Genomic DNA, 13559 nt, shown 5'->3' on the forward strand with positions numbered 1-13559 from the left:
TCTCTACTCAAATTGATCAATGCTGGGGTTTGGTTTTATTTTGTTGTTTTTTGTTTTTAAGTAGGGTCTGTGTAACCCAGGCTGGCTAGGAACCTCCATCTGCAGTGGTGGCCTCCTGCCACCGAGCTAGACAATAGTGGTCAGTTTTTACCTTACCTATAAATATGTTACAACCATAATTTTACCAAGCTTCAGTTTGACTTCATTCTAGATGACTAAAATGACTTCATAGTTTACTGTACATCAGCCCATCTTGAGCCTCCTGTGACTTCCCTTTTTGAAGCAGAATTCAGCATTTATTTTCTACTCAGTTTTAAGAATGGCATGATGCTACTAGAGATTTTTTTTTTTTTGCTCAAGGCTAATGTGCTAATTTGAGCCAAAGCACTACTTCATTTTGTTTTTGTTTGTTGTTGTTGTTGTTGTTGTTGTCGTCTTGAGGCTTGAACTCTGCCTAGGGCACTGTCCCTGAGTTTCTTTTGCTCAAGGCAAGCACTCTACTATCTACAGTGCCACTTCTGGCTTTTTCTGTTTATGTGGTACTGAGTAATCAAACCCAGGGCTTCATGCATACTAGGCAAGCACTCTACCACTAAGCCACATTCCCAGCTCTAAAGAGAGATTTCTTAAGTGAGTGTCTTGGAATGAAAAACAATTCTATTTTTATCTAATACTGTCAAATAAGATTCTAGCTCATTCTTCTCAAGAGTCAGTTACTAAGATATTCTCTAGGATATCTTTAGTATGTTTCTGCTCTTATTTGTAAACTTATTTTCTCAGTTGTCCCCAATAACTAGGGAAAGAAGAATAAGTGTTCCCTGAACCTTGAAGGAAAAGGCATTTCCTTATGCTTTATAGTTTCTCTTCTCACAGCCTCTGGCTTTGATGTTTGGTGGACTAACCCTGAATAACATGAAAAATCTCAGAGTAGCTACAAATAACCATCACCTACCTAACAAATATGCTAACAATGGTATGCAACTGTCCTCATCTACCAAGACCAGATGAATATTATACATTCCTTTCAATTTATTCCAGGGATACCAGGTTGTAAACTATCCTGTAATAATGTACAAATTTGTCTCTAATTCATAGATTAAAGGAGCAAACATAATAACACTGAGTAAAATGGTTCCCAGAACATACTTTAAATACAAATTGTTTCAAGTTGTCCTCCACACTAAAACAGAGGTAACAGTTTCAGTTAATATTTCTAATTTAAATCCGAACTCTTCATATCATTTCTCTTTACACTTAAATATGTATATATGTATCTTGAGTATTTTTAAACTATATATAAGATGAAACTTTTGTACAATTGTTTAAACATAATTTAAAAAAAATTTTTTTAAAAACCTATATGTAAAGGATGAAAATCTAGCTTGATGGCTGTGTTTACAGCAGTTTGCCTAGCCATGTGCAAGGTCAGCATTGCAAGATAATAGCAATAAAATGATTTTAAAACCGTAAGTAGGTAGTACTTCTTCCAGCATACCCCTAACAAGCTTAAAACCTAAATTTTAGTGAAGGAATTTTAGAAAATTTTATAGATATGAAATTTAAAGTTTTTAGAACTTAGCACTTAGAAAAATATTAAACCTCACTGAAAACAATGATTCTAACAGAGAGGTCTCTGAAATGTACAAAGAAGCCTATCTCCAATGACGCCTCTCACAGAAAGTATCTCATGCAGAAAAGAGATAATATACCTTAGGGACACAATATGTGGAGGGTCTTAACAGGGAGCCTGAATGTCTAAGTCCAACAGTCTCTTTCATACCTGCTTAAAATACGTCTTTAATTAGTCAAACGTTTTTGTGGGGAGTGTTTGAGCATTCAGCTCAATGTCACATTTAGGCTAAACAAAAATATAGCATGCTATACCTCAGGGCCTACCAGGCCCTGAGTCTGACATTGTAGAGTAACTCAGAGTTCTTCTAATTAAGAACACACACACACACCAACCGGAAAATGTCTAATGAGAAACTGAAACTACTAGAAATTAAAGGCATATTTCACCTATTACTTAAAGCATGTAAGAATGATAATTGCCAATTTCATTTGCTATGAAAATTAAGATTAATGTACAGAGACTAAAAGAAGCCAGTAACTGCTTCTTTCTGCCTTTCAACTTCCCTTTTCTCAATCACAAAGGCACCAACTTATTGGAGATAATCACTCAGAGCCAACACTTTCACTTTCTTCGGGAAAGGCTGCATCAAACCACTCTACAAGTATTTTTTACCACTAGGTACTCACATTTTTTAAAGGCAGTTTCACCTAATATCCTTCATGAAAACTAAAGATTATTTCCTTCAACTACCCATTTCTTCTATATTCTTTGTAAAGTCCTCACATACCATAATATAAAGATTCTGCCCTAGAGAATTCTTGCACATGTCACAGAAAATACAGGTAAGAATATTTTCAAACATCATCAAGAGAACAACATGTAGTATACTTTGGTACAGACAAACAATGTAACACTAAGTTATAAAGAAAATAAAGAGAGCTGGGCACCGGTAGCTCACATCTGTAACCCTAGCTACTCAGGAGGCTGAGATCTGAGGGTCTTGGTTCAAAGCCAGCCTGGGTAGGAAAGTCTGTGAAACTCTTATCTCCAATTAACCACCAGAAAACCAGAAGTGGTGCTGTAGCTCAAGAGGTAGAGCTCTCGCCTTGAGCTGAAGAGCTGAGGGACAGCGCTCAAGCCCCACAACCGACAAAAAAAAGAAAAAAAAAAGAAGAAAGATAAATCACACAAAGTTGAGTGAAAGAAAACAGATTATTATAGAATGTAAATGTTTCAAGTCCATTTACATAAAGTTCAAAGGGATAAGAACTATAAAGAAAAGATTTCTACAGAAGTCAGATAGTCATAATTTTTAAAGGGAAACAAATATGGACAAAAGTGATTGGCTTCAGAAGTAACAGACATAATCTATTTACTAATCTAGGCTATTGTGACATGGGTAAACACTGTAGAATTATTTAAACTGTATTACATTTTATGTTCTCTACCACATGTAAGAAGAAAAAATTATAACACAAACCTTTGATTAGACTTTTGTATATTTAAAAAAATGCCTGTAAATTAAATTACTAAACCAACACCTTAACTTTTACAGCTTTACTGCAGAATTTCAGTTTCCATTGCTCTCTCTCTCTCTGTCTCTCTCTCTGTCTCTCTCTCTCTCTCTTTTGCTGGTATTGAGGCTTGAACTAAGGGGCCTTGTGCTCTCACTTGACTTTTTTCTACAATGAGAATGCTATTAATTCAGATATTTGTATCTGGAAGAGAAGGAGTCAAAACTTTCCTGCATAAAATCTGAGCACCCAAAGCTCAGATGGGTAATTCCTCCCTCTCTACCAACAAAGCAAACAGAACTCCTGTGTTTTCTCCTAAAGAGGAGGGTGCTGTTAGAGCCATAATCAGAAAAGACATTTGCAGAATAAAGTTCAACAATCACTTCTACTGTAATATCTGGCACATTAAGTAGGGTCTCATAATGGAAAAAAGCAAATAATGCAATAGAGAAAAGGATACTTTGATAAAGAAAAGAGGGTACAGAGGTTTTAACATTGGCTATAAAGTACTCTGGTCACTTTCCTTCCTTCATAGAGGCTCTGGACTTGAAAGTATCATTGTGCTTTAAAAAATTCAAGCATTAAAATGATAAGTAACTCCCAAATTGCCATTCAGAGCCTTAGTGTGTACCCTACAAGTGCCTACATTACAATTACCTAGAGGATTTTTTAAAATTACTGATTGCTAAACAAAACAGGAAGCCTAATGAATCAGAATCTGAGTTGAAGCTAAGTAATTGTTATAACCAAGGTTGACAATTAGTGCTGTAAAAGTATAACCAACTGGTGTTAACTTTTTTCTTTTAACCACTATAGGTAACAGACAAATGTGCAGATACCAAAGAGAGATTGAGCTGAAGTCAATAAACCTTCTAAAGATTTTTTGCTAATCCTGACTTTAGCAAGACCTGGCCATCTGAATTTGTCACATGAAGTGGCAACAAAGAAGATCCAAAGTTTTAATGCAGTGAATAGTATGTGATTACTTATTTTATATGCTTGAGAGTTTGTTAAAGGTTGAAATAGGCACAAAAGATGAAATATGTCTCATTTCAATGAGGTTTTATTGGTGGACACTCTTCTCCTTAACCTAAGGAAAAGGTATTCTTTCATTAATATAGTAATTACTTCATGGTAAAAAGTTCCCACCAATCAAGATGTACCTTATATACAAATTGGTATGTTGAACTGAAATCCTTTTGTACAATTATTTAAAGAAAATGTTTAATTTAATGTTCCTTTTTAAAAATCTAGTCAATCTTTCACCTTACGCAGTATAAATCTGAATTAAATTGGTAGTTTGGTTCCATTCCTACCTCCAAGCCTGTTTTCTCAAGGAGTTTAAGCATCTGAGAATAGAGCACATGTTTCTAGGCTTTGTGATGTCTGTTGCACTAGCAAGCTGTGGAGGATCTGATAACGACTTAGTTAAAACATTCAAAAATTAAGGAGATTAAACTTTAAAAAAAAACTAAATTTCAGACCCAGAAAACAAGCAGATCTAAAGCAAATTTCCAACCTTCACACCCAAAAGCACTCAAAGAAAAGATTAAACCAAAGACAATTGGAACAAAATACATTCATAAAGATCAGACTTATGTGGACTGGAGCATTTATACACACCCTTTAATAGGATAGTTATCATATCAAATGACATTTATGCTCCTAAATATTAGGTAGAACTGAAAGAAGAAATAAACCTATCTTTATATCTAGATGTTCTAGTCTTTATATAGACAGTTAGAACCCTCTTACATAGTATCACGAACTGCTCAAAGGCAAATTAATCTGGGGCTGGGAAGGTGGCTCAGTGGTAGAGCACTTGCCTTGCATGCTCAAGGCCCTGGGTTCAATTCCTCAGCACCACATAAGCAGAAAAAGCTGGAAGTGGTGCTGTGGCTCAAGTGGTAGAGTGCTAGCCTTGGGCTGAAGAGCTCAGGGACAGTGCCCAGGCCCAGAGTTCAGGCCCCACAACTGACTAAAAAAAAAAAAAAAAGCAAATTAATCTGAAAACATTTTCAAAACCATTATAATTTAGTTGACTCTTACCACCCAAATTACTACCAAACAAACCTAATTAAGGTTAATTAAGGCTTCTCCCCCATCTCTCTCCCCCAGGTAATGGGGCTTGAACTCTAGGCCTGGGCATTGTCCCTGAGCTTCTTTTGCTCAAGACCAGCCTCTACCACTTAAGCTATAGTGCAACTTCCAGCGTTTTCAGAGTAGTTTATTAGATATAAAAGTCTTATGTACTCTCCCGCCTGGGCTGGCTTCAAATCATGATACTCAAGATCTCAGCTTGAGTACCTAGGATTATTGTGTGAGACACTGGTGGCCAGCTCTTTACTCTCACCACATCCAAAACATCATGGTGAGCTAGCATGATCAACTCTACATTGGAAGCTCCATCTCATCCAGAGCCAGTAACAGCACCTCTCTGGGCCAAAGCTGGCACAAGTGACTCACACCTGTAATCCTAGCTACTCAAGAGACTGAGATCTGAGGACTGTGGTTCAATTAGCTCAAAGCTAGCTTGGGCAGGTTTAATCAGTAAAAACTGAGTTATGTGGTTTATGTATATACCTCTTCATTTTTCTCTTATGGATCACTGGTCTGTAAAAACTTCATAAATCCCTTTTTCCCCATGCCTCCCCCCAAAAAAAGAAAGTTTCGCTATATTTTTCATAGTCTAGGCTTGAGGTAAATACCACCTTTGCTTACTCAAAGGCTGACTAACCCAGCAATATACAAAGATGATAGCAAATGGCTTAGAGCTGAATTGGCAAAATGTCCACAGTGTCTGTCTTATAAGACTACAAAGCTACAAAATGCTGCTAATATCAAAATTGCCTTTCTATTCTCCCTTTCAAAACTGATAGTATTTCAAGCACTTAGAAAGTCAAAGTAGCTACATAAGTAGTTTGGTCAATAATAAATAACTTGTCTTATGAAATGGCAACCCCTTGTACGATACATTAATAATAACACTAAAACTGTATTTTAAAAAATAAGTAACTTGGAAAATTTTATTTCCAAAAGTTTTAACTTTTAGTTATTGCATATTCAAACTACTTTTATCCAAATATTAGTTTCATGAATGTTTCAGAAATAAACTACTACTGCTCTCATACTACCTATAACTTCAAGACACACAGAATATATATCTGCCAGCTAAAATCTCAAAATTTCAATGCCAAGCATTTCAGAAAAAGACTGAGCAATCTCCCATTTATAACAGGTCTTTCATACTTAATATTTTTAGTTAAAAAAAATCAAATTCTAAGAATAGTAGTATAAAAAGAACGCTGATACTTCATTTTTCTTTTTACACAAAATTGAGTAGTACACATCTTCTAGAACAGCTCTACTTCTAAAGGTATTGAAAATAACTTTTTCATGTGAATTGTAAAGCTTCATTTTTTTCCAAACACTAAATAAATCATTCTAATCTTTTCCCCCTTATTTAATACTCACTTTTATAGTTATCTAAGGAACTTTACTTCAAATGGTATTTCATTTTTAAAATGAAAACAGCCTCTGTATATCACTTTTAAAGAACAATTAAATTTTTTAAAATAAAAACCAATATAACTCATTAACTTTAAAGAAAGAAAACAAAGGACAACATGGCCAATGAACACCACCTATGACTGAGTTATCCCTAAACTTTATCCTTAACTAAATACCAAAACAAAGTCACTGCCCCTAAATATTTTTCTTATCCATATTACACGTGAACAGGACAATTAGTTAACTGTAACTTCCCAGCCAGCACTACAAGTACAATTACATTTTTTTCCATTGAAATTTGACCTGTTTTGCTTTGTGGTAGCACAAAAAAAGAAAATATCTCCTTTATTCTGAGGTCAAAACAGAGAAATAAAAGACTAAATACATGAAACATTAAAAACACTTCACAAGGACACCTAAAACTTTCCAGCATTTGAATGCTTTCTTTCCCTCTAGTAGTTAAGTGCCATCAGGCATGTGACTGACTGTACATTTTATCAGAGTTAAAAACAGCACAAGCAGCCATGTTCTTCAACAGGTAAGAACCACCTCCGTTTATCAGCTCAAGATACAAGCAAAAAGCAAACACACAAAATCAGAAGAAGTTACCTTCAAACTTTCTTTCTCTTTAGATGTCGTCCCTTGGGCTTGAAAATAAAAAGTAACCCAGCAAGTTTTATGCTGTTAAAATGGCTCCTGTAGATTGGGGAAGTGGTGTCTGTGCTTCAGCTTATGAGTCATACATGAAACTAAGTGTTTCTAAGGGCGGCACGCCCATGTTGCTGTGGACCCAATTATTCTGCTAGGTCAAACATGCAAATCTACAGGTAAAAACGGGAAAGAGGTACAGGACGGGAGGCAGGTAGCTTAAACCATTACTAAACATGTTAACTGCCACAGGTGAAAATTAACAATAAAATGAGAATCTTCAAGGAAGCAAAACTAGAAATTATGTTGTTTTAAAAAATAAAACTTCAAATTTTGAAAGCTATTTTAATCTATCAAATATAGGGGGGAAAGCAGGAAGATGGAAGTCCGTGAGCCATGGCTCTTAATGTAACAATAGTTTTGTAAGTCTAATCTAGCTACTCATTAACCCTCATATGTAAGAGATATATAGCTATGCAATCAGGAAAAGCAATCACATTGTAATGCTAGATATTGACTTATAAATCCTCTAAAAAGATAAAATCCACTAGAAATGCCAAAGTTCAGTGGAAAAATAAGAGTGAATATGGTTAATAGAATTATTTTAAAAATCCAACACAGAAAGTCCAACATAGTAATATGATTTTAAAAAGAATTTCAAGCTTGGCAAATCCTCATTTATGAAAAGAAAATGTGATGTTCATCGTGCATAATTCTATTTCCAAATAACAGCCATAGCTTTACATTGAAAACAAAAATTTCCACATACCTTTCAAGCCTACCTGTACCAGCACCATGCTACAGCTCTGCTACTCTGTACATAAGCCAATCCAAGGGACAAACAATTGTGGCAAGTGAAGTTCTGCTCCCCAAGTTCCCAACAACCTAACAACAAAGCTGTAACTATTTCCTCTAGCTCCTCGGTAAACATTTATTAATTCCTTCTAAGCACATAAGTTAATCAAAATAGCCTGAAGGCAATAGCACTTCCAAAACTATTTGTAGAAATGAAGTACAAATCCATAGAAATGATTTGCTCTAGTATTTTACTGAAAGCAGGTATTGGAGCCAAGCACTAGTGGCTCAAGCCTGCAATCCTGGCGGTTTGGGAATCAGATTGGGAAGATCACAATCCAAGGCCAGTTTAGGCAGAAAAGGCTTTTTTCTGTTTTTTGTTTTTGTTTATTTTTAAATTAGAGATCCCCTTTGAATCGCTTTTGAGAGATCCCTTCTCAATGAGAATGAAACATGCCCTCCATCCCAGCTACAATGGGAAGCCTACAAGAGGTGGAAGGGGGTCCCTTTGTGCAAGGAAGTAAGACCATATCTAAAAATAATCAGTATAAAAGGGCGCTGGAGGCATAATTCAGTAGTTGAATGCTAAGCCATGTTCAAATCCCAGTGTTGACAAAAAAGTAGTACAGAAAATAGTGGAACTTAAGTAAGGCTTTCTCCCGTTATTTAACTATTTAGGAACAATTACCCTTCTTTAGTTGAAGCACAGATGACAGCTCTCACTCTTTACAAACTTCTATAAGACATGACTGTGAACTGACTCTCAGGCTATGTATCTATTCCCCTTGAACACTGCTTAGTTAATCAATTTACTCAAATAATCCTCATGGTTTAACAAATTAACAAAAATTATTCAAAAGAAAAGTACAGCATTTTTAGTTGCCAAATGCCAGATATAGCTTACTTTAGAGCTCTCTAATCCAGAAAAACTTCTCTCAAAACACAAGTACCAAGAAAAAAAGTTTCCCTGGGCAGTCAATGGGAAGTCCACTACTCAGTGGAAAGCCCCCCCATCCCCCACCTCAGTCACTTCCCATAGCTAAAGATCAACTTTGGACAACATCCATGTAAACCTAATAATCTGAATGTCTTCTTTAGCTGCTTAGAAATTATAAAGGATGAGAAGAGTGCAATAGTAAAAAAGGATGGTAGCATGACAAATGACAGAGTTGATCATGTAAAAAGACAAAAAAACTATAAAACTACATATAACTTTAAAGTGTTTAGAGCTGGCAATGTGGCTGGGGACAAACACATAAAACCCTGAGGTCAGAGCCAGGCCCACAAAATTAAGTGCTAGGATCTGAAGCCACTTTGTATGGTACGTTGTATATATTCCCTACTTCCCAAATGTATTACCAATTACTAATGGCCCTAATGTCAGCACTGGTATGATAAATGTTTTGTTGGGGTTTTTTTTAACAGTACTAGGGACTCATACTTGTTAGGCAAGTCATAACCCCTCCAACCTTTTTTGGCTTTTTTTTTTGGGGGGGGGGAGGGTGAGTAGATAGTAGGGTTGAAGTCAGGCCTTGATGCTGCTGTACATGAGCTTTTTTTGTTCTACCACTAGGAGCCACAACACCACTTCCGGTTTTCTGGAGGTTAACTGGAGATAAGAGTCTCATGGACTTTCTCCTACCCTGGCTGACTTTGAACTGCAATCCTCAGATCTTAGCTTCCTGAGTAACTAGGATTACAGGTATAAGCTACTGGCTCCCAGCTCTTTGGTTTTTCAGAGGTTCTCATTTATGCCCCACCAACATCCCACAGTGATCCTGCAACCTATGGCCTCTCACATAGCTAGGGTACAGGCCTGACTGATAATATCAGCTTATTGATTGATACTGAGTCTTAATAACTTTTGGCCTAGATTTGCCTCCAAAGGAACTTTTAAAATCTCTGCTTTCCAAGTAGCTGCAATTACAAGAATAAGTTACAATGCCTAGCATGTCATAGGGTTTTAAAAGACTAATCAGCTATACAAGAGATAGGGATAGGGAGGGAGGAATAGTTTAGGGCTAGCACGGCCATCTCAATGTGTGTGTCATCCCAGCACAGAAAGCGTAACAGGAAGATCAGTATCTAGTTCTGCCTGTACATAAACATGAAACCCTATTGGAAAATAACTACAAAGCAAAAAGGACTGGAGGGACATAGCACCTGCCTAGCAGGTTCAAGCCCCAGTATAAAAAAAAAAAATGAACTAACAAAATAGTAAATATTAAATTTTCAAATATTTTAAATGATATATATGTACAGCCAAGGATAATCTTCTATTAATAAATACATATATAAAAAGCTTCTCATTACTTGATAACAACAGATATTTGGATATGGTTTAAAAGTACTTTTGGGGGCTGGGAAGGTGGCTCAGTGGTAGAGTGCTTGCCTTGCATGCCTGAGGCCCTGGGTTCGATTCCTCAGCACCACATAAGCAAAAAGAAAAAAGCCAGAAGTGGCGCTATGGCTCAAGTGGTGGAGCGCTAGCCTTGAGCTGAAGAGCTGAGGGACAGTGCCCAAGCTCAGTGTTCAGGCCCCACGACCAGACCCCCCCCCAAAAAAAAAGTACTTTTGATCACCAGCACACAGAAGTGAAGTAAGTAAAAATATCGTGCTTTTTTTAAAACAAAAAGGTCCTCCCAGAGAGGTAATTCCAGGGTTGCTGTTACACAGTATTGCCTTTCTCAGCATCACATGTATGAATATGGTAACTTAAACAGGAAATGTATTCTATTCTATTCCATTCTATTCAAAGTAACACTCTTCAAAACATAAATTGATCTATACATACTAGAATGCAAAAAAAAAAAAAAAAAGGAAAGAACAGTTTAGCATAATTTCTATAATTAATCTACCTGGGTTCAAATCCCAGCTCTGCTACCTATTATTAGTGTAAATCTGGGCACTTAACAGGATTGTGCCCTTGCTTCTTTACCTATTTGCTAACAGCATACACCAAAAAGGATTACTGTGAGGATAAAAGTAAGCCCACATAGCCGGGCGCTGGTGGCTCACGCCTGTAATCCTAGCTACTCAGGAGGCTGAGATCTGAGGATCGCGGTTCAAAGCCAGCCCGGGCAGGAGAGATGACCGTGAGACTCCTATCTCCAATAAACCACCAGAAAACCGGAAGTGGCGCTGTAGCTCAAGTGGTAGAGCGCTCGCCTTGAGCTGAAGAGCTGAGGGACAGCGCCCAGGCCCAGAGTTCAAGCCCCACGACCGACAAAAAAAAAAAAAAAAAAAAAAAAAAAGTAAGCCCACATAAAGAACTTTCTCAAAGCTGGGCGCCAGTGGCTCATGCCTGCAATCCTAGCTACTCAAGAGGCTGAGATCTGAGGATCACAGTTCAAAGCCAGCCCTGGCAGGAAAGTCCGTGAGACTCTTATCTCCAATAAGCAACCGGAAGTGGCGCTGTGGCTCAAGCAGTAGAGTGCTCACCTTGAGCTGGAGAATGCAGGGACAGCACCCAAGCCCAGAGTTCAAGCCCCAGGACTGACCAAAAAAAAAAAAGACCTTTCTCAAATCAAAAATAAGAAAACTGCCAGGTGCTGGTGGCTCATGCCTGTAAGCTTAGCTACTCAGAAGACTGAGATCTGAGAATCAGATTCAAAAACAGCCCAGGCAGGAAAGCCCTTCTGACTCCAATCCCCAATTAACCACCAGAAAAATGGAGTGGTGTTAAGCAGAAAGAGCTCAGGGACAGTGCCTAGACCCCAGAGTTCAAAACCTACAACTGACCACCCCCCCCCCAAAAAAAAACCTCCACACAGAAAACTACCCACCCTTCAAATGGTCTGAAAAGACACTTTACCGAAGTAATAAAGATGACCAAGCCACATGCAGGTGCACACCCACATGAGCACGAACACACACACACACACACACACACACACACACACAGAAAAAATACTGATACTGATAACGCCAGGTACAAATAAACTATCACTCATACATTGCTAGCAAAAATGTAAAACTGTATAGCTATCTGGAATATACTAGCAGTTTCTTACAAATGTAAGAAACATCAAACATCAAAGTTTCTCATCAGAGAAGAGGGGAGAAAGAAGGGCTTGGCTTTTTTTGTTGTTTAAGCTTGAATCACGGAACCTCTGGCCCCTAAGATAAAAATCTAGCAACATTACAATAAATTGCATATTTTTTCATAAAGATAAAATATAAATGTAAAGTAAGAAATTTTAGGATGTTAAAAAAAAAAGAACTTTTAACTTCTCTTATACAATTGACCAAAACAGCTATAAATAAGCTAAGCTGAACAACTAGTCCTGTAGCCTAATGATTAAAACCATGGGCTTTGAAGAGCAAGCAACCTAGGTCAGAGTCCCATTGGTCAACTAGTTGTTTCAGACTACTGAAACTAAGTCTCTGCTTTAACTTCTGCAAGAGAACTTCTATTTATTATGGTGTCAAGACAAATAATGTGTTCTCAAATACTTAACACAAAAGAAATAACATAGAGTAGTATATGTATCCTATTCAGCAATAAAAAGCAACAAACCATTAATAAACACAATCTGGATGATTCAAAATCATGCTGAGGAAAGTAGTGTGGCAAAAAGTTACATATAGATGGGGAAAAACCAGTTGTTTAAGGATACAGGTGGACCTGTTGCAACAATGAGAAGTACAAGTTGTCATGTCCAAAACAAGCTTTACAACGTCGGTGGGGGGGGGGGGGGAGGGAGGGGGTAGGCTGGGAAGGGATGTGAAGGGTAAACAAAGGAGGAGGCTGCAATGCTTGGTAAGAAATGTACGCATTATCCTGCCCATGTAATTGTAACTCCTCTGTACAGTATGTTCACAAATAAAATAAAAATCAAATTTTAAAAAAAGTTACATATACTATTTAGTTTATGTAAATAAATGTAACCATTTATTTAGTATTTGTTGAAGAGACAGTGTGACCAGGGAGGGCATGGGGCTGGGGAAGGCGATGCGAGTATGAACCGCTTTATATTCTGAGAACTGGAGAGTCTCACTCTGAGATTTCTGCCTAGGCAGAAAAGTCCACTAAGGCCTCCAAAATAATCAGCAAAAAGTAGGGTGATGGCATGGCTCAGCTGGTAGAGGACCAACCTAACAAGTATAAGGAACTAAATTTAAATTCCTGGATTGCCAACTACAGGCACATCTATAACCTTAACTACTCAGGAAGCTGGAGGCATGACTCAATTTATAGAGCACCAGCCATATGCAAAAAATTCAAGAGAGCACAAAGCCCTGAATTTAGCCCCAGTAGAGACACGCTCGTGCGCACACACGCGTCTATTCATGCACATACACATAAAACTGTTTTAAAAAAAATCTTGTTGAGTCAATCTTCAAAACCTCTATAACCACTTGCCTTCAATTCTATCATAATTAGAGACTTTGTCTCAAAAAAAAATTCAAAGCCTGAATCATACTCCACACCAGTCATCTCTTCCCTGTATCACTAGAGTTGTCTCAATAGCCTTCCTGCTTTTAACACGTCCTCCTTCATCTGGCTCAAAAAGAAC

The 13559-nt window shown here is 37.3% G+C and overlaps 1 protein-coding gene across 2 annotated transcripts in view; it reads right to left on the reverse strand.

Annotated features, from left to right (window-relative positions):
• Window positions 1–13559, reverse strand: part of Elf1 (E74 like ETS transcription factor 1) — a 94385-nt gene that overhangs the window by 60966 nt on the left and 19860 nt on the right. The window contains exon 1 of one of the 2 annotated variants that reach the window (XM_070026676.1): window positions 7207–7311. The exons of the other annotated variant lie outside the window; for it this stretch is intronic. The gene's annotated coding sequence lies outside the window, so the exon portion shown is untranslated. Of the gene's footprint in view, window positions 1–7206; window positions 7312–13559 lie in introns of those variants that run through there. 2 annotated transcript variants of the gene reach the window in all.

The sequence above is a fragment of the Dipodomys merriami genome, unplaced genomic scaffold (assembly GCF_024711535.1).
Source record: "Dipodomys merriami isolate MVZ:Mamm:240054 unplaced genomic scaffold, mDipMer1.0.p SCAF_188, whole genome shotgun sequence".
In the NCBI taxonomy this organism is placed as follows: Eukaryota; Metazoa; Chordata; class Mammalia; order Rodentia; family Heteromyidae; genus Dipodomys; species Dipodomys merriami.